Genomic DNA, 22,911 nt, shown 5'->3' on the forward strand with positions numbered 1-22,911 from the left:
TATGGTTTGTGGTCTGATGTTGAGGTCTTTAATCCATGGATGGGAAACTTTTAAACAGGACACAGACCATGAAGCAAAATGTTCCTTGTACATAAAGTCTCAAATATGATTCAAGAGACCAGCAAAGAAAGTTTTGTAATTTGTATGAAACAACATAAGTTGCTTTAGAGTGACTCCTTCTATCATTCCAAAAGCAGAAGAAAATTCTCTTTGCTGATCGCTATGGAAGTTGCCATTTTTGAAGAACTCATTGTGTAGCTAAAGGTATGTAAGCAGAGGAACAGCACATGGCATTCAGAGCCACATCAAGACATGATATTACCTCTGGTAGCCTGAGAATTAAATAAATAAAAGTCTGTATTTAGAAAATAGATGTTCTTGTGCTTACAGATAATGCTCTTATTTTTTTTTCTAATGAGTGTAGGAGACTGTGTATGTTTTAGGTGCATCATTTCACACTTCTTCCAAATACATTACCACCCCCATAGAGGTGTGAGCTATGCTGGAGCAAAGGTACTAGACACAGCATTAGCAGCATCCAATTCCCTATTGCTCGACAAACAACTGGGACTATGAATCTGGCTTTTATCCCATTCTGAAGTAAAGAAAGGTTCTGAACAGAACTAGACCATCACCCACCTTAAAAGGCAATTTAATTGGTGAGATAGTACAGCAGGTAGAGCACTTGCCTTGCAAGCAGCTGACCAAGGTTTGACTCCCCAGGACTCCAAATGGTTCAAGCCACACCAGGAGTGATCCCTGAGCACAGACCTAGGAGTAAGCCCTGAGCACAACCAGGTATGGCCCCTGAACCACAAACTGCTAATAAAAAGACCATTTACTAAATACTGATTGTCACTCAGTTTTCCATAAACCCTGTCTCTCCCAATGCCTTATAAAACTTTTTTCCAATAACCTACATTATTTCTTTTACAAGAATTCTGCTAGATCCATTTTCTTTGCTTGATTATCTTCTCTGAACTGCTTTAGTAGCCCGTATTATTAGTCAGGGTTAGATCAGAGAAGCAGAAGCACTAGGAGATTGGTGTAATAAGGGGTTTATTAGAAGGAGTTGATCTTAGATGGCTGTGAGTTAAGGACTCTATTGAGCTCTGGTTTCGGCTGCTAGTCAACTCAGCAAGCCGGGTCTGACAATTTAGAGACAGAAGAAGGATGTGAATTGGAACAAGTTGTTCCAAAGGAGCTGTGCCGGAAGGTTCTCACTGCCTGGGAATCATAGGGAGAGGTCAGTGTCCTTTGCTAAATCTGCACCTGATCCAAGAAACAGAGAAGCAGAAAGAGACTGTCGGCAAGATGTGCCAGCAAAGAAGGGGCCGCTGATACTAAGGGTGGGCGGGAGCTTGTCCAGTGACTTACATCCTTTAAGAGGGAAACTTAGGCATACACACACCAGGGGGGGAAATGGCTGCATGAAAACAGAGGCATGGACTGAAGCCATGCTGTGAAGTCAAGGAAGCCCTAGGATGCCAGCCAACTTCAGAAACAAGGGGAGACAGGACTGCTGCCCAAGAGTCTTTGAAGTGATTGCACTGCTCCAGACAGACTGATTTCAGATTCATACTCAAGCTTCCAGAATGGTGAAAATAAATGAATTTGTTGCAAGCCAAGAAAAGATGGAAATGGTGACAGACCTGAACTGCAACCACTCTTCAGGCCCTGCCCCAACCTCTTTCACATCCAAGGCAAACTCCACATCCTTCATACCAACCTTTTGAAAATTTTGTCCGTCTTTTGCAACATCTTTGGGGACACTGCACCCCGCCCACTGTGATCTGTGGAAGGGAAATCTGGAAATTGTAACTATTTGGTATTTAAAGTCATAGTGCACTTAAGAGCCTAGGAACATTCTTGGCTGACCCATCCATGGACTCAGCTACCAGGGGGCCCAAGTTTTGTGAAGGTAAAGCATATGTATGAAAGACTATTAGCCATGGAATGAGTTTAGCTCACTCTCACATTTATCACTGAGTCAAATGAAAAGAAACTGGAAATGAAAACATGCCCAGATCTCATAGTTTTCCAGAAGGCATCAAAGAAAGTAGTTTACTAATCTGCTAAATCCATTATCTGTGCACCAATGAAAGAGATTAAAAGGTAGATGCCTCATGTAAGCCTAACCCAGGTCTGAGGCATTTTGTTTTCTTCAAAGGCTGCAGGGTGGAATGTGTGCTGAAGTATAGCACTGATAAGGCAGGCTTTGGCGTTTCCTGTTCCCAAACGCAATCATTACATAACCTACGTTAATTACTCTTCTTTTGGTATTGACATCTTCTCTTGCGATGATGATAATGGACAATCAGAGAATTCCTCTGACGATAGGTGCAGAAATTTATATTTTTTCCCTTCTAAATTGCGATCTCAAATAGTTAAAAAAAAAAAACTTTGGTCCTTGCACATAAAATATTTAATTAGATACAATCAATGTACAGTCCAGACTATATTAAATTTTATGTTCTAAACCTTACATGAAAACAGTGGTGATTTTATGCAGGATTAAGAACAGTTTTGTGATTTACACAGTCAGAACTGAGATTAGCTCTATTTCTGACCAGTAAAATTGGGCCAGATTCTCCAGACTTTCAGAGATTTTTTTCCTTTTCTTTAAAACCTAACCTTAAATGTTGTTATGATAAAATGAGATAATTCATAATAGTTTAACATTTACTGCAGTCCCAAGGGACTAGAATGAACATTTAAAATAGGATGATTATTATTAACATTGCTGTTGTTGGTACTAATAATACTGGTGCCACAGTAATTAATATTATTTTAAACTAGTATTTATAATACAGTAATTAATTGCTAAGAGTATACTGAACCTAAAAAACTGAATTTGATACAAAATGATTTTTAAGTTTTTTATTGAGAATAATTTCACTCCTTTAAGAGGCCAACTTAATGAAACTAGGCTTTAATAATAATAATTAAAAACCTGATTTAATCACTTCATCATTTCCATTTCTTCTATTTCTAGGTATGGAATTTATTATACAAATTTCAAACCTATGCTACAGGATGGAAAATAGTAATTGTATGATATTAAGTATGTGTCTTTTCCAATATCTTATGACTAACTTTATATCTTCCTTCCATTGTTCAGGTTCCTCCTTAAAACTAAGAAATGGAAAGTCAGTGATATGACTCAAAGGTAAAGTGCACGAGACTTACATATGCTCCTCGGCACCACAATAAATAAACAAATAAGGACTTCACTTCAGGCTAACTGCCAGAGCCTGGCATCTACTTTTCATATGAGCATGGTTGCAAACAAAGGGGTTTCTTTTATCATCTTTTAATAAGGAAACAATTTATTCTGAAGCTACTAGGCTTCATCACTGGCACTAACCATCCTTCTCACATACATATATTAAAACATGTCTTGCAAGGTTACATGTTTAGAAAGCATTTCACCAGACCTTTACAGTTTGCCTAAATCAGAGATTTTCAAGCTTTCTAAACGTCCTCATTCAATGTCATAAAGTTTACTGACAGATAATTCATCCCTGAGTTCAATGACTACTTTTCTCTACACCTATCTTCTATTCAAAACCCTTAATTTAGCCTCTCCTTCCGTTTTGACAAGTATCTTTCAGCTGACTTGAAATAAGAAATATTTATTGGGGCTGGAGAGACTGCCTTGTGCACATGGCTGATCTGGGTTAGATCCCTGGCACTGTCCCCCAGGACTGCCAGGAGTGATCCCTCAGTGTAAAGTCAGACATAAGTCCTGTGCACCGCCAGGTGTGGCCCCCAAATAAGCAAACCGAAACAAAATATATTTTCCCCAGTATATGACCATTTCTAGTGGCCCAATGTTTCTGCTCATCTAGGTTGTTCATGATCCTAAGATGAGGAAGCAGGGACCATCTTGAACATTGTCAATTGCTATTTCAGAGAAACAAGAGAGATCTAGAGTGTCTCACATCTGCTATCAAACAATTGACCCAAAAGTACCAAGTACTCCTTCTCTGAATGTACTTGACAGAAGAAACACAAGGCCCCATCTGAAAATCACAGCAGGGTTTGGAAGCACTATTTAAAAAATATAGAACACCGTGACTTTCAAAATCGTTCATAATACAATTGTTTCGGGCATTCAGTGTTCCATCACCAAGGTTTCAAAGAACTTTTTAGAACTCCAGGTATTTTACTAGTAATATGTAGTACTGTAGCACTGTTGTCCCGTTGTTCATCGATTTGTTCAAGAGGGCACTAGTAACGTCTCCATTGTGAGACTTGTTGTTACTGTTTTTCGCATATTGAATATGCCACAGGGAGCTTGCCAGGCTCTGCCATGTGGGCGGGATACTCTCGTTAGCTTGCCGGGCACTCTGAGAGGGATGGAGGAATCGAACCCAGGTCAGCTGCATGCAAACGCACTACCTTCTGTGCTATTGCTCCAGTCCATAGGTACAATAACTTAAAAAGAAAAGAAAAGAAAAAAAGCAATTCTGATATATCTATTTCCAAACTATAGCACTTTTAAGAAAACTTAGAACACATATTGAATAATTCAGAGTCAATGGAACTGATTCAATGTAATTGCATGAAATGATTTTTTAAAAGACTCTTTCCCCCCCCCCCCCCCCTATATACCATTGGAACCAAGAAAGGCTCCTTGGTTTGACTCGAGGAACTTTGGGTAAAAAGCAGAAATCTCTGTAAGTCAGACACTAGTAAGAAGAGTGAAGAACAGTGGGGTCCCAGGTTTGAGGAAGGGAGGACTCTTGCCAGGGCCTGGGGCCAGGGTCAGTCACACTGACTGAGAAACGGCAGGCTCTACCCTGCACCCTGGGGCCCGTCAGACAGCCTCAGGGTCAGCCCAGGGAGACTGCTTCCCCAACCCCCACCCTCTCACTCCCAAACATCAAGTGGTTCAAGAGCCAGTTAATGCCGTACCCCCGGGCTAGATGGAGACCATCCAACACCACACCCCGAAGAAAGTGTTCTCCACCTCCCTCCCACCACCCCCGAAAGTGGGAATCCAGGAGAAGCCAGAGTCCAACTCTGTGGCGAGTTTCTTTCCTTCCATTTCTTTTGGTTTGGTTTGGTATTATGTAGATCTACTAACTCAGAAATAAATGAACCAGCAATACCCGAGAAGCACTGGAGACTAACACATAGAATTTCTCTTTGACTCCAAACTGCAGTAGCTTTCTTCTATTTGAAAATCTATAACCTTGAGAAGGTTGCTTATTTATTTTCTGTGGAAAACTTTTGGTACTAAGTCACAGGATAAAACCCTTACGTGAAAGGATTCCAAAAGCAGATAAGTGTGTAGCATATTGATCAAAACCTCACATGCAGGCAAATTTCAGCTTTTGAGTTTCTAGTACCAAATTGCCAGGGTAGCCTAGAAAATGCACTCACTCAGAGATTTACATCTAAGCTCCTTCTCGTACTTCATGCTAATTGAGTTAAAAATGAAGAAAGCATGACTTCCCAAGTATTCTGCAAGTATAGCTTTAAGCAAATTGCTTTTTCAATGGTTTATCATCATTTGCTAAGATTGGATTTAACTATTTCACTTGGTTCAGACATGAAAATTAAACTATTGGTCTTAAAGCATACAAGGTCAGAGGAATTTATGAATCTAAATCTACACTAACAGTGGCTAAAACTTAAAGCCACAAATACAGTTGTGCAAACATAAGCTTAAATTAGTTAAAATTGTAAAAAATTTAGTTACGCTAGAGATAATTCAAGCATTTAATTAGCATATATAGTCAGTGGCTGTCATATTGTAATAACACAGATATCAAATATTTCCACCACTACAGAAAGTTTCACTGGATAGCTAAGTATCCAATGATCTAAGTATTGTGATTTTGCTTTTGGAAACAATTCCTCATTTCCTAAAGACATACCTTCAGAAAAGTACACTTATTTTTAAGATCGTAAAGATCTAAATAGAAAGGCCTTGCCAGAATAATCTAACAGTTCATCTCTGGGGTTGGAACACAAATAACTGTTCTTGCTTTGATCTCAGTAGTTTGATATGCTTTGCACCTCAATTTTAGAGGTCCCTAAACTAATCCTTTTTTTGAAGACCTTACATTCAAAGTTATCTAAGTTACAAAAGGAAAGCAGGACATCAGAACTCATAAAACTTGCCTCATTTCTTACACTGCATAGCTCTGGGGTAAAATGCAGATGAGAGAAATTACTACAAAGTTTGTTATGTTTTTAATGTGAAATATTATATGAAGTCTAGGGAAGAAGTAATAAACAATGTATAATTTATTTTAAATATCTATAACTCATTCAATGATTTGCTAAATTAAAAGTTTATATAGCACTGTCACTGTCATCTCGTTGCTCATCGATTTGTTTGAGCGGGCACCAGTAACGTCTCTCATTGAGAGACTTATTGTTACTGTTTTTAGCATATCCAGTATGCACGGGTAGCTTGTCAGGCTCTGCCATGTGGGTGGGATACTCTCCGTAGCTTGCCGGGCTCTCTGAGAGGGACGGAGGAATCAAGCCCAAGTTGGCTGTGTGCAAGGCAAATGCCCTATCCGTTGAGCTATCACTCCAGTCCCAAAAGTTTATATCACTGAATAAAATTAAGAAAGAGATGAATTAGCTTTGGCTGTGAGAACAAAAAAGTAGATGATTGAAGCATCAAATCTTTTCTTCCTCAGATATTGCACTGCTATAATCTGCTTTTTCTTCAAGATAGATATGGCTGGAAATCAAGTTGATGACCTGGGTCTTTGAAAACATGTCTTGGCAGTAAGGTTTTATTTTCCACCGTTTTGTTTTGGAACTAGACTATACACTACAAGCAAATAAACAAAATGTATATTGCTGTAGCTCTAACTCCTAAGTATTTAATACAATGATGATGCCTCAGCTTCTGTTTTAATCATAATCCTTTTCCATTAATATAAAGGATGCTACATCAGATATAAGTTCATTTTTCTCAGACTCATCAAAGTTTGCCAAGATCCAGTAATGGGACTGTGGATATAATTATAAACTGCTTAAGTCCTTTATCTGATTTGAGCAGACAAAAATTAAGCAACAACAAAATTAAAAGCATTTTTCTGGACAAGTTTATTGGACTATGATATATTGTGGGCAAAAATATATTCATTCTGTAAAATTTACACAGACTCAATAAGATTTACTTTCTTTTTTTGCACAATTGGAAAATAAATAGAAGAATTTTCATCTACAAATAAAAATCTTTCTGCTGTCCAGCTACCTAATACTAATTTTAAGAAATATGAGAAGCCAGAACAATAGTACAGTAGTTGGCATGTTTATCTTGCATGTCACTGACCTGGGTTCCATCCCCAATACTCCATATGGTCCCCTGAGCCCTGCCAGCAGTGATCCATGAGCAGAAAGCCAGGAGTAAGCCTTGAGCACTGCCAAGTGTGCTCCAAAGGACTGGGGTGGGGGGAGGACAGTGGAGGACATGGAGGACAGTAAAGGTCAAGGGAAGACAGGGGAGACAGAAGAGAACAGGGGAGGGCAGGGAAGGACAGGAAATGGCAGGAGAAGGGAGGAAAGGAGAGGGGAGAGGAGAAGAAGGGAGGGAAGAAGAGAGGGGCAGAAGAGAGGAGGGGAGAAGAAGTGAAGGGGGAATAATACTCATGAAATGTGAAGCATGCCTGCCTGAGACAGACAATGAAAACTTTTGCCATTGATGCGAATTTATACTTGTCAGAGATTGTTATCTCAATCTTTGGTCACCTGCCATCTAAATCTTTGTATTGTGTTAGAATTTGCAGTGAACAGTGCTGAATCTATTTCTAACGGATTGAAACTATAATACAACATTAGGACTCTAACCTCAGAATTGGTCTGGTATTCAAATATTATTAAAGCTTCCTTATTATTCCCACTTTGAAAAAATTCCTTTATCATTTTTGTTTTCTTTCTGATAAATCTCTAGAAAATAATTTTCCAGAGTTGTTTTAAAAACTTATAATTAATGGATGCATCATAGTTGGTGTACGGTAGGTGACCAGTGAATGTTAGATACAGCTGTCATTCATGTTGCTGCTGTCTCATTCATGAGCAAGGCAACGCAACAATTGATATTAATATGCCTATTAATGCATACTAATAGGAAGATGCAGTGAAACAGTCAGCTCTGAATGGCAAAAGCATTTATGCCCTATCAATTAGTAGCATATTGTATTTGCATATTAAACACTGAACAAATAAATGCCTCCCTTTATTATTGAGTCCGTGGTAATCTGATGATCTCACACGATATATCACACCTTGCTCCATCTACATAGTATAGGAAATTGAAGAGAATAATGATTTCTCTTTTTTTCCTCTTGTATGATCACCTTTTATTTGTTGATTATTTACAGAAACCTAAGTTAAGAGAACTAAGGAAATAAACTTTTTGGGCTTTAAATACCTATGTTATATTCATAAGCAAATAGGGAGGTGAGAGGTATCTAGAACCTCTTATTAAATATCAATACTTTCAATGTTTCTATCATTAAATCAATGACTTCTCCTTTAGGATCTTATTCTGATAAATTCATGGATCTGTGTATATGATGTATGTGCAAAGATCTTCATTTGTAACATTGTTCATAACAGAGAAATGAAACTCACCATCTAAATATACCTCAAGAAGAGATCAGTGGAATTAATAATAATAAAGTTAACCAGCAGAATCTTCTTCTGAGAGAAATTACTAGAGATCACTAAATTCTGACTCTCTTCATCTTTGGCATACAGAAGTGACATCTAATATTCTCAAAAGTAGGTGGCAACAAATGAATAGTCTTGGTCAGAGAGCCAAAACCAAAGTGTTTTGTTTTGCTTCTAGCCTCCAGCCATGAAAAGCTCCTATACAATGCTTCAGCACTCTTTTCTCTTGCTACAGAGACTGAGGGGTCTCACACTGAGTCAGTCACAAGACAGAAGCATAGTTCACTAAGTTACTATGGGAACTGGATCCATAGTCAACTCTATGATTCAAAGAAAAATCCATGTTTCAGTAAGTCACTGAGTTAGAGGGGTTAATTAGCTGCTACAGAATCATCTTGATTAAACTGACTAAAACAATTTATTGCTCTTAAGAAGATCAATCTTTCTGTTCATCAAATAGCAACATGCACTAAAAGTTCTATTTGTAGATGACATATTATATACAGAAACCCCTAGAGAATTCACCAAAAAATAAAAAAAAAACTGTTGGAACTAGTAAAAAAAAATCAGTAGAGTGGAAGAAGGCAAAAATCGATGTATAAAAATCCGTTGCATTTCTATATACTAATAGTAAACTAGTAAAGAATAGAAATCAAGAGAACTGTTCCATTTGTAAATGTATCCAAAAGAATAAAATGTCCTGGAGTAAATTAACCAAGGCAGAAAAAGACCTATTTATTGAAACTATGACATTGATAGAAAAATTTTTTAAAACTCTAACACCCATCTAATCACCTTGAGTGACCTTTTTAACGGGGCAATCAAGTGTTTAAAAAAACAGGAAAGGATTCACTTAAGATATCCATTGTCTAAATGAATTTCCCTTTCTGCAGCTTTTAATTCTCCTTAACAGAACTCTGTACCTTATAGTGTACTTACTATACATCAGACTGTGTTTATCTACAACAATTGAAATTAAAGCAGTACTATGTGCAAGATAATTTCTCAAACATGTCATGTGACATTTATTCATTTTAATTTGTAAATACTTAAACATAGTGGCCTAAGGACATTTTATATCAAATTACCCATATTTCTCATATTATTAGATCAAATGTGATAATAAACAATAAACAATTTATTTGTATTAAATTTGCCTTCAAATTAAGTCATGGGTCTTCACTTGAGATCCATGAAGCTTCCAGTCTCTTCAGAGTGGCTCATGAGCCCTTGAGACATTGAAGGGGTTGTCGAGTGGGAGGGTCTGTAGGGTCCCATTCCACCTACACCACCATATCTCCACTTACCTGTTGTGTGTCATAGCATGGTCACAGAGCATGGCAACTTGCTCAAATGGTAATGTAACAATATTACCTGCTTAAAAAATTAATGTGAGTGAGGAGCAGGAATTTATCCTGTTGATAACTCATAAAGAACTTTTGAAGTTCAAAGTCTTTGGCAATGTTAAATTTCAGCTAAATTACCTAAAAAGGAAAAAATTAGAAACTCTGTGTAAAAATTTGGCAAGAGACACTCTAGGCTTCTGCAAGATATTAAGTTGCTTAGACTTAAATAAGATGTCAAGGGTAGATACCCTTTTCAGTGCAGTTCTTCTGCAGCAAGTCATCCTCACAAGGGCTGACAATAGCAGTGGTTATCAGGATATGATGTTAAAAGCATGACCTCTAACATCAGAGTGGAAATGGAGAAAACCCCTCCACCCCACCCACCCACACCCCACGAAACAGATCATGAGACTATGGGATGAGCCAAGACACCAAGAAGCATTTCAGGAGGAGGATCAGAGCCTTATCATAAAAGAGAGCCAGAGAAAGGAGGGCAAAGTTAGACTTTGCACTAGCATTGGCAAGAAGAGATGTGAAGCTTGAACTTGAGATGGCCAAATATGAAAATATGACATTATCCGTAATCCAATTGCTGTTGTTGAACTTCAACAATGCTCTGGGGCTACTACTCATTATCTACTTGGTGGAAGCTCCCACTAAAGGAACCCATTGTTCAATGGGTCACATAACAACCACAACAGCAACACACACACACACACACACACACACACCCTCACCCCCCACCCCCGATACACACACACCTGAGTTAGTGTCTAATAGCCTCTAATAGGATGCACGTGCCAGGCCTTAATAGTGTAGTGGAGAGGAAAATCCAGAGAAAATGAAAGATCAGAGTAGAAACATCCATGAGATGCTAAATATTATGGCCCAGGAACTGCTGACTTCCAGTAAATTGAAGCAAACCTTCACTCCATCCTTCACTTCACTCCCCACCAAGCATGTCTTGTACCCTCAGTCTTTTCAAAAGGGCAAAACGGCGCTGTGTACCAGCTGGAAAATAAGGCCAGCCTTCAACTTTTACTCTCTGATAATTTCTACCCCAGGGAAGAACCACTATTTCTAGTCGCTGAAATAGAGGCCCTGTTGGAATGGAAATTGTCTAAGGAAAATAAACAGCTGATGGTACAAGTCTACAAGATTAAACTCTCATTATCACTTTTGTCTGAGAGTTCAGAAAGAAACATGGAACAAAGTCACTGATGCAGAGCCAACAGCCACTCTCCTTTTTGGTACCAGCAGCTCCTGCTGCCGCCTTTCCTGTGCAATTTATCATGAAAGCAGCACTTCTATTCCAGAGCCGAGCAAAGCCAGGAGTCAATTTTATCCACTCCTTTGAAAAGAGTACCAGGGGTGACTATGGGAATTAAAACAAAAGGAAAAAAAAATCACATCTTACACCAGGAAAAAATGATATTCAGTAGCATAAAAAAAAAAAGCCCAGTGCCACTCTTTATGGTCTAGAATTAAAAAGGAACTCAGGGCAGCTGAAAAAGCTTTCCTTTCAGAAAACTCAAGGGACATTCCAACAAGGCACAGCAGTCCTCCTGGAACAGGGCAGGCACCAGGAGAGACGGTCTCAGATACTTTGCAGTTCATGAATTATCTCCTCTTGTGAGCTAGATCCAAGGGTCATAGAGGGATGAGAGTTGGAAGCAAGATGGATTTGGGGGAGTAAATTATGTCATTCGATGCTCATTGCACCCACATTTAAAAATAAAATCCAGGTAGAATGAAGAGCAAACTGTGAAATTTGAACACAAGACTCAGAGAAAATGGATTATGTGGCAGAAATTGGTAGAGATTTTCTAAGCTTAAAAATAGTACAAGGAAACACTTAACAGAATAGAATTAGGGTGGAATTTAAATTTGGATATATCTTAATTTTTCATTTCATTAAAATTATGACACAAATAAAGACAACTAACAACTGATTTGAAATATTTTATGTGGAGAAACATAAGTACTTACATAATTGTTTCCTATAAATCAATAGAAGATCCAAATAATCAACTATCAGAAATATAAGTTATCAATAAGGACTGGATTCATATATAACCTAAGAAGCACTGAAATAATAAAATAATAATCTTACCAAGTTACAGGGGGATTTTAAATGACTATCCTGAAAATGAAGAACATTTCAAAAACAGATAGTGGAAAATGTAAGTAACTAGAAATCTTTTTTTTATTAACTGAAAAATCTATATCTTAATACAATAGGCTTGAGGAAAAGGGTCCAACAAGACGGAAGGTGAAAATTGAAACATTTTGTCTTTGTATAGTCAACCAGTATAGACCTGGTGGTCCAGAGGAAGGAAAGGGAAAGAAATGGAGGAGTGGAGATGGCAAGGGAAGGGAGAAGAGGAAAAAACTAAAAGAAAAAAGAGAGAAAAAGAAAATTAAAGAAAAAGGCAAGTTGGCACAACAATATCCAGACCCTCCATGTCTTCTTGAAAGCAAGAGATAAATCTCCCGTGTGATTTGGCTTCTGTATCAGAACCCAAACATTCTTATCACCCAAACCCAGAAAATTTGGGACCAAGAAACCTGGATGGTCAATTTTCCTTGTTACGTCAAAATTTGCTAGGCTATGCCAAACCCCTCTGTTTTATCAATTTCTCACAGATTTATTGTCTTAGTGGTTTAAAGCCTTCCTACACTGATAGCTTCTTTGAGTTTTTATTCTCATGTCAAGAATCCCACGTACATGTCAAAAAACCTTAATAAAATTTATATAGCTCTCTCTTCTTGCTTTCATCACTTAATTTTCAGAGGCAGCTATAACTCCTGAAAGAATCAACAAACACCTCTTCCCTCCCTACACCACTATGACACAAAATTGGGGCCAGCAAGTTTGTTTTGTGTAGCATAAAGGCCCACAGAAATAATTATCAACTCTGCTCCTATTTTTTGAATCAGTGATTCCACATCCAGAAAGACAATATAAACAGATGCAAACAATGAAAATTATTACAGAGATATTTCACTATTAAGAAAACTTCAATCCCAATGCTCTATATTCCTAAATAGCTAAATTTAAAAACCAGAAAAGATCACTAAACAATTTAAATAATGTTTGATGGGAATATTTGATAACATATAAAAGCAATCATGATAAATTAAGAGAAAATAGTTGAAGCAATAATTTTGCATAGTTTGAAACAATCTTTTAAAAGACCAGAAAGAAATGATTAAAAAGTTGACATGGATTATCTTTCACTTAGTTGCACTGTTACGAAATTAAAGTTGTTTTGTGACTATGGATACAGAACACTACACAACACATTACTTATTAAAACAATCGAGAGATACATAAAGAAACAAGATTTAAACATACTGAATTTTCTTGAGAATAAATTCATAATTTTAGTTTTTTTATAATGTTCAGTAAATATACAATAAGCATATTTAGCATCAGAACAATTTACAAACATTTCTTAAAGTGAGAATTTTCCCAGCATTCAGGGAGAAGAATGAATGATTCCTTACAAATGTCTCTACCTGACTAAACATCTCTGTCTGTACAGGAGCTACACCCTCTTGACTTAACACCATCAGCAGATTCTTGGGAAATGCAGCTTGAAATCAAAATGATAGAAGATGAAATCAATTTTCACATATATTAATTAATAAAAATAACACATAATTCAAGTCATGAGAACTTTGACAAACTCTTCAGTAAAGAGTCCCCAAACTTTCTATATCAAACTAGTTATTTATTCATTTCCAAACCAGCTTAGATGATTCTGACTCATGGCTGATCACAGAGATTCCTGCAGCTGAGGGTCCAAGGTAGGACGCAGCCCTGGGAAAGCCGCTTCTGTTAGAGATACATCACACATCCCCCCCTACTCATCAGGGATCACAGGGACCAGCTTATTAATCTAAAGACACGTATTCAGAATTTGGGAGAAAACTAAAATATACAGAAAAACTTCACAGAGACAAGAGGAGAATGTGCAAACTCCATGCAGACCACAGGCCCTGCTCAGAATTGTTCTCTTTAAGTTGCAATAAAACAACTCTGTAGTGGGTTTTGTTCATTTTTCTATTAAAAATGTTAGTTTACACTGCTTGATTACACTGTCTGTTTAGGGATATGGTTTCACCCTATTAAAAGTATGCTACCATAATCAGAGACTGACACTAAGGACAGTAGACACAGGGCCAGGAATATTGATTCATGGCTGGTAGCCTGCCTCATGAACTGGAGCAGAAGGCAGCTGGAATAGAAAAGGGATCACTAAATCAATGATGGTGGAGGGATAGTTCAGAATGGGAGATATGTGCTAAAAGTAGATAAAGGACCAAACATGATAGCCTCTCATTTTTTTTTTATTGCAAACCATAATGTCCAAAAGTAGAGAGAGAGTATAGGAGAAATTGTCTGCCATAAAGGCAGTGGGAGGGGTGAGACAGAGGGGAATACTGGGGACACTGGTGGTGGAAAATGTGCACTGGTGGAGTGTTTGATCATTGTATTACTGAAACTCAAACACAAAATCTTTGTAAATGTATCCCATGGCAATGCAATAAAACAGCACTGTCTGCACTGTTGTCCCGTTGTTAATCGATTTGCTCCAGCGGGCACCAGTAGCATCTCCATTGTGAGACTTTTTGCTACCGTTTTTGGCATATTGATTACACCATGGGTAGCTTGCCAGGCTCTGCCATTCGGGCGGGATACTCTCGGTAGCTGGCCGGGCTCTCCGAGAGGGATGGAGGAATCGAACCGGGTCGGCTGAGTGCAAGGCAAATGCCTTACCCTTGTGCTATCGCTCCAGCCCAATGCAATTAAATTAATTAATTAATTAATTAATTAAAAGTATGTTACCATGCCACATCCTTCTTCAGTCCATCAGCCCCCTCTCCCACTCCTCCTTTGAAACCTCAGCTCTATGTTCCGAGCCTGAGACTTGTTCTCATGTGGCTTTTTTCTGTGCTTTGCTTCTCAAATCCTTCACAAGAGTTAGATCATCTGTTATGAGTCTTTTTCCTTCTGACTTATTTTACATGATCCCCTCCTTTTTCACCTCATGTTGTCACAAAAGCCAAAATTTCATAGTCCCTTATGACTGAGTAGCATTCTATTATTACAGGAACAGAGAGCCGGCCAGTTCTGTAATATTGTAGTTCACATTAAGTTTGAAAGTGTCCCCAAATTGACTGGTTTAAACTGAGTAAAGTGAATATGGTAGACTATGGCTACTCCTGAGCAACTTTCTTCTCACTTAGGATAACATCAGCATTCTGTGGTGTTCTGCGCTCATGAGCACCAGGAGAAATCTGGTTCTTAAAATGGTAGACGAGGAACCAGAGAGATAGTACAGTGTAAGGCTTTTGCCTTGCATATATCTGATCTGAGTTCTATACCCAGCAGCAGATATGGTCCCTGTACTCCATCAGGAGTGAGCCCCAAGTGCAGTCAGGAGTAACCCCTGAGCACATCTGGGTGTGGCCCCAAAACCAAAAACAAGAAAAGAGGGGGTAGAGGACAGGTATTGATCTGATTCTAGAAAATGCAGGAAAATCCACCTTGCACTGAATATGCAGCCCTTCTCTGTGAAGAGGAAGAACAATCCCAAGTATGTAAAAATGCTTAGACTCAGGGAGCAGCAAAGGCCAGACTTTAATAGCTATTGTTAACATCTTGCAAAATCAGGGGGCTGGTGATAAAGCACACCCAGAGTGGCCAGAACAGACATTATATTCCCTGGACACAAGCCTCTTCTAAATTGATTCCTCTTTGGCATAGACTATGAAGTGTATAATCTTCCCTGATGTCACCGAAGTTTGACTGGATAATGTGAATGTGTCACCTCTTGGGACTCGGTGAAATGCACATGTGTGCTTTGCTTGTTTCCATCCTCTTTGTTGTCTTGCTGGCCAGAAGGCTCTCCTGGGGTATGTGCTTTCTAGTCTATGGACAGTTTCTACATTGACCCTTTCCTAATATCCCTTTTGTTCAAACACTGTTAGTGGGTGAGTCACTATGTGGGTGTGCTGCCAATAATTCTTTAGGGTTAAGTGCTTTGTCTTGAAAATGGAATACCACTAGACTTTATTTCTGAGACAGTTTAGAGATCTCTGTGTACTCATGATTTATTTGCATCTAGTACCAATAACTGCTCTCTGTTCTAGGACAATCATGTATATATACCATTATTTCTTTATTAATTTATCTGCAATGGGGTAATTGGGTTGTTTCCAAAGCTGAGTGATTATAAATAGCTATACAGTGAACAAAGGTGTCCATACATCTTTTCAAGTTAGTGTTTCTTGAATTCTTGAATAAATAACTGGGAGGGAAATTACTGGATCATACAGTGGTGAAACATTATCTTAGCTTATCTCTTTATGTGTATTCAGACTACATGTATTTGGGGGCCACCAAGGACCACACCCAATAGTGCTGGAGGATGGGGGAAGCATGCAATGCCAGGACTGAACTCAGGGTCTTGCAGCTGCAAGATATATGCAAACCACCACATGAGCTATGGCCATACATACATATATACAAACATACATACATACATACAAACATACATATATACATACAAACCATGTAGCAAATGTGGGCAGAGGGACCTGCTGTGTGCCCAGCAATTTAGCAGGCACTGGGGAGATGAGAATTCATTTGTTTTCCGTCATCTTAGTGTCAGACTCAGAGTTGGCACTTATTAATCTACCAAGCTGAACCCTGCAGCCGCTGAAAAGGAACAGGGCCCCTCGGCCCCATGCCTAGTGAGAAAGTAGGAGGAGAAGCTCAGGATCCTTTTCAAATGGCTTTTCTGCTTAAGGCCTGCTAGGAAGGAGATTCAACCTTTTCCCTGCCTCCAGACTCTAGAATTTGACTTGGTTGAGCAACCAGTTTATAGTCTAAAATAAGAATAACAATGGAAAGGGACTGACAGTGGGTAGGGAGTGCTAATGGTTAGGAGAGGGAACTCGGTGAAATACCCATTAAAATGAGAGAGAAATATAAAGTGGATCAAGGAAACCTCCTCAACAAGTGGTGCTGGGAAACCTGGGTAGCTACATCGCAAAAAAATCAACTCAGACCTCTTTCTAACACCAGGCATAAAAATCAGATCAAAATAGATTAAAGATCTCAAAATCAGACCTGAATCCATAAGATACATGGAGGAAAATATAGGCAGAACTCCCCGATGATGTTGAAGCTAAAGGTATCTTCGAAGATGAAACACCACTGACCAAGCCTAAACAAATGGGACTACATTAAACTAAGAAGCTTCTGTACCTTGTGAAGAGAAATGATGGCCAAGATACAGAGACAACCCACTGAATAGAAAAAATTACTCACCCGATACCCATCAGAAAAGGGGTTAATATCCAAAATACATAGGCACTGGTAGAATTTTTACAAGAAACATCCAACCCCATTAAAAATGGGGAGAAGAGTGCTGGAGCAATAACACAGTGGGTAGGGCGTTTGTCTTGCACGCGGCCGACCCGGGTTCGATCCCCAGCATCCCATATGGTCCCCTGAGCACAGCCAGGAGTAACTCCTGAGTGCAAAGCCAGGAATAATCCCTGTGCATCGCTGGGTGAGACCCAAAAAGCAAAAAAAAAAAATGGGGAGAAGAAATGAACAGGAATTTCCTCAAAAAAGAAACACAAATGGCCAAAAGACACATGAGACAAATACTCTACATCGTTGATCATCAGGGAGATGCAAATCAAAACAAAAACATATCATCTCACACCACAGAGGCTGGCACACATCAAAAAGAACAAGAACAACCAGTGCTGGCATGAATGCAGAAATGCAGAAAAATACTCTTGTTCATTGTTGGTGGGAATGCCAACAGCTACGGCCCTTTTGGAAAACAATATGATATTCCTCAAAAAACTAGAACTTGAGCTTCCATTTGACCCAGCAACATCTCCTGAGGCACAAAACACACAGCAGAAATGCTACCTGCACCTCATTGTTTATTACAGCACTATTCACAATAGCCAGAATCTGGAAACAAGCTGAGTGCCTGAGAACAGACGACTAGTTAAAGAAACTATGGTTCATCTACACAAAGGATTACTATGCAGTCACCAGGAAAAATGCAGTAATAAAATTCGCTTATATATGGATAGACATGAAGAGTATCACACTGAATGAAATGAGTCAGAAGTAGAGGGACAGGCATAGAGTGATTGCACTAATTTGTGGGATACAAAAAATATATAGTATGAGACTAATACCCAAGAACAGTAGAAACAAGGATCAGAAACAATTGGTCCCCGGTTGGAAGCATACCTGAAGTGCTGTGGGAGAAGACAGTGGGGTTAGAGAAGGAACCACTCTGACAGTGATGGTTTGGAAATTATCTCTCTGGATCAGAACTGCATGCTGAAGGTAGGTAGAGGAACAAACATGATAGTTTCTCAGTGTCTGTACTGCAAACCATAATGCCCAAAGGAGCGAGAGAAAGAGAAAAAAAAAGAAATGTGCCTGCCACGAGGCAGGCTGAAAGGTGCTGGGGGGTGGGGAGTGGGGGATGGAAGGAGGAAAACTAGGGACATCGGTGGCAGGAAATGTATATTAATTGGGCGGACAGTGTGTTGTAACATTGTACAGCTGAAACCCAACCATGAACAGTTTTGTAGCAGTGTATCTATCCTTTACCATCAATTGAAAAAAATTTTCCCAATTTACCCACACTTCTTCCTACTTCCGTTCTGGTTCCTAGGAACTGGTCTTATAGTCCTTTTTGTTTTGTATAGTACATCTGTTTATTTTCTTTATACACCCAACATGGGACAAATCATACAATGTTGTCATTGTCTTTCTCCAGGTGGCTTATTTCATGAGTGTAATTCCCTCGAGATCTATCCATGTTGTTGGAAATGGCAAGACAATAACTTGTTTATAGTTGAATGGTATTTCACAGTATATACATATATATCTGCATATATATACATCCACCATCAATAGCACTTAGGTTGTTTCAGTTCTGAGAAATTAAAAACAAAACAAACACACATGGGAGTGCATATATCTCTTCAAATTATGTTTTTATATTTTTCAGGTAAGAACCACAAAATGGGAGATCTGGGTCATATGAAGTTTCTAATTATTTTTGATTTCTGAGGGCTCTCCTTGCTATAAATTCATTCTAAAATTGCTCGGATGCAAATAATAATAGACAAATAGGTCTGTCACTACAATATCATTTTAAAATCTATTGACTGGATATTGGATTAACTGTTTTGATTAGAGATATCATCTCTCCTACTGTACCACACATTTCTCAGACCAACACGCGCTTATAAAAAGAAAGAAAATCAAAAGGTAACGTAGGGTAAAACTGATGCCATGATAAGCTGCAGCTAACATTAAGTCTGAGCTAGGCCTCAGTTTCTGTTTCCCCAGAGCAGGACTTGCAGTTGCTGGTAAACTCCCAGTTGTGTAATTTGCCAAGATAAGGAATCGGGTAGTTGGGTTTGGCTGGTCATGAAGGGTCACTGCACCCTCCTTAGAAACTGTTGCTAACCATTGCCCAATTGCTGACCACCATTGTAATAGGGCCAATGCTAAAAATAGACCAGCATATAAATTGCTTCTTAACTCTGAACCCCATATAGACTGCTTGAGATTTGGAGTCGGGGTCTTTTTCAAGACTCCACTGTATTGGATGAGACTTGGACCCTAGCTCGGGCTAGCTCTAACTCAGGCTAGTAATAAAGTTCCTTTGCTTTTGCATTCTTGTGTGTGGACTTGATCTCTCTGCAATTGGGGATCTGAAACTCGGGCACAACAGTAATACTAGATTAAGTAATTCATGATACCAAATGATCTAGAGAAATTCAACATAGCTGTGATTCAAATCTATTTGTAGTTGATCCCACATTGGATTTTCTTAGTTGTCATTGGCATACCAAAACAGTTTGTATTGATTATCACCATTATTGTTAAAGAACATCACCTAACATGCAACCATGAAAGGAAGGAAGTTCTCAGTCCAAGTTTTTAAAAGGATGCACTGAAGCCAAAGATATGTTTAAATAATCAGCAGCCAGATATATTTACTTTGTGTGTGAAAACACCAAAGCTTTGGTCAATGTAGCCACTTACTACTGGAAATGTGACCTACTCAATTAAGAATGATCTTGCCTAAATATCATAATTACATTAGTGGTGTTTACCAGATTTCAATTTAAACCATCTATTGCCCGAAACTCTTCAATCACTGAGGATTATATAAATAAAGTCACTAAATTTAGGGGATAAAAATCTGTCTTTAATGAAGACTTCTTAATGTTCCTTTTGATAGAAGGTCTTGTTCTGAGTCCCACATGGTCCCCAAAGCTCACCAGGAGTGAGCAAAGGCAGGATTAAGCCCTGATTACTCCTGGGTGTTGCCTCAAACCAAAAAATAATATGCACAAACATACACACAAATCACTCTCGACAAATCAGGCAGCCTTTATCATGCTCTTCCTAAGTCACAGTCTCCTTCACCAACTCAACTGTCTGGAGGGCAATCAGCACAGGTGGTGTGTGAAGTGGATCTGGAGTTTCGGTTAAATCGGTGAGCACCTGCTTCCTCGAGAGGATTTCTGTTACTTTGCTCTGTGTTAACTTTTCTTTCATTTCATTAATGTGCCATGACTTATAAAGATTTTCATAATAGAGTTTCAGGCATACACTTTCAACATCAATCCCACCACTACTGTGACCTTCGTTCACCAATATCCTAGGTTCTCTTCCACCGCTAACTCTGCCTCATTATAGGTACATTTTCAAAGCTTGGTTTGGATATCATTCTTACAATATTGCTGACTCTGTGTGTATACATACACATACATACATGTATATATGTATATATACACACTTAATGTATATGTTCCAAGAGCAGTCTACCTACAATGTGACCAACAGCAATGTATATATACATTGTGTATATATGTAAACAATGTATAAATACACACATAAACATGTGTGCATATACGTGTTTATATATGTTGTATGTGTGTGTATACACACACACAGAAATTTTTGTGTTTAAAGCACCTGGACCCTACCCATTATTCCCATCTGTTTCTTCTTACTCTCCCCCACAAGATTTCTTCCCTTCTCTGTCCTTCTTATTTCTATAATCTAGGGTCCAGATTAGTCAATATATTCCCACTTGGATACCCTGAATTCTTATACAATTCACTTACTCTGTTACTCTCCTTTTTGAAGAAATTGTATACAGGATTGCCAGATTTTCCTTCCTTCCTTCCTTCCTTCCTTCCTTCCTTCCTTCCTTCCTTCCTTCCTTCCTTCCTTCCTTCCTTCCTTCCTTCCTTCCTTCCTTCCTTTCTTTCTCTCTTTCTCTCTTTCTTTCTTTCTTTCTTTCTTTCTTTCTTTCTTTCTTTCTTTCTTTCTATCTTTATTTCTCTTTCTTTCTTTCTCTCTTTCTTTCTTTCTCTCTTTCTCTTTATTTCTCTTTCTCTATTTCTCTTTCTTTCTTTCTTTCTTTCTTTCTTTCTTTCTTTCTTTCTTTCTTTCTTTCTTTCTTTCTTTCTCTTTCTCTCTTTCTCTCTCTCTCTTTCTTTCTTTCTTTCTTTCTTTCTTTCTTTCTTTCTTTCTTTCTTTCTTTCTTTCTTTCTTTCTTTCTCTCTTTCTTTCTTAAGGAGCTACAAATCCTGACCCACGTGAAGTCTTTAGGCTTCAAAATGTTAATAGTTAGACATTTTAAAATATGGATCAGGAGAAATAAAATTTGCCTATAGGTGAGAAGCAGATCACAGGCTACCAGTTTACAAGCTCCATATTTGATGCATGCTATCAATGTGATTTTTCTATCTTAAGTCTCCCTACTAGTATGGCTAACACACTTACTTTCACGCCTTGCATTGTTGTCTAATTTTTCTCTTTGGTTGGATCAAGGGTTGTGTTTAAGATCAAGTGTGTTGCTATCCTATTTATCCTGCATTTCTCCATTCTAGTTAGGATACATGTTCTTTCCCAAACCTGTAGTCCAATATTTCTTATGCTTAATCCTCGGCATTTTTCCTACTTGAGGGGCACATTTTCTCTTTGTAAAATCACTGCAAACCATTTTAGTCCAATAGTCTTCAAAATCTCAGCTAGGCTGAGTTTCTTTCATTTTACTTTAACTTGAGTTACCTTTTCCTGGTGTCATTCAATTTCCTTCTGCATTTGAAGTCTGGGCATTCTTTTGACCATTTTATCTTGGAAATAGGTTTTAGGTTTCATATTTCTCCAGAGAACTATGCTCTTGACTATCAACCAGCAGTGCCCTGATTGGCTCTTATCCACTGTTCAATCATTCGTAGCGAGAATCTGATGAAGTAGTCAAGTAGCCACTTTGGCTCTTACACATCTGCCAGCACCATGTCTCCAAATAATACTGCCAAGTTTTGCAAGATAGAATAATTTGGACTGAGAATTCTCAGGCCTTCTTGGAATGGGGAAGGACAGATTCCCCTTTCTACCTGAAGGCACAGCAGCTCACATCCACACCCAACAGCCTTCGACACAGAAACAGCCCAGCTGCATAACTGAATTTCATCAAACTGACAAGCCACCAAATTGTTGCAGACCTAGAGGTCCTGCACGGCTCAAAACTTCACAGCACTGTCAGCCCGGTAGGATTACAGAAAATCTGATAGGAAAGTCACATAAAAGATCACCAAGCTCAGTGAGCCTACATAAGAACACAGAAGGCTCGACTAGCATCAACCAGCACACCAGATCCTCAGACAATGATTTTAGTGACATAATTGTGAGTTTTAACAATTATGATAAATTGACTATTGATCAAAGCTTTCATAATTCCACATACCTTTGTGTTGTAACAAACAATATAAAGTAAATCTATTTGTTCCTGCAAGCAGGCAGACTGGGGTGGTGGGTGGGAAACTG

This window comes from Sorex araneus, chromosome 2, assembly GCF_027595985.1.
Source record: "Sorex araneus isolate mSorAra2 chromosome 2, mSorAra2.pri, whole genome shotgun sequence".
NCBI classification, from domain to species: Eukaryota; Metazoa; Chordata; class Mammalia; order Eulipotyphla; family Soricidae; genus Sorex; species Sorex araneus.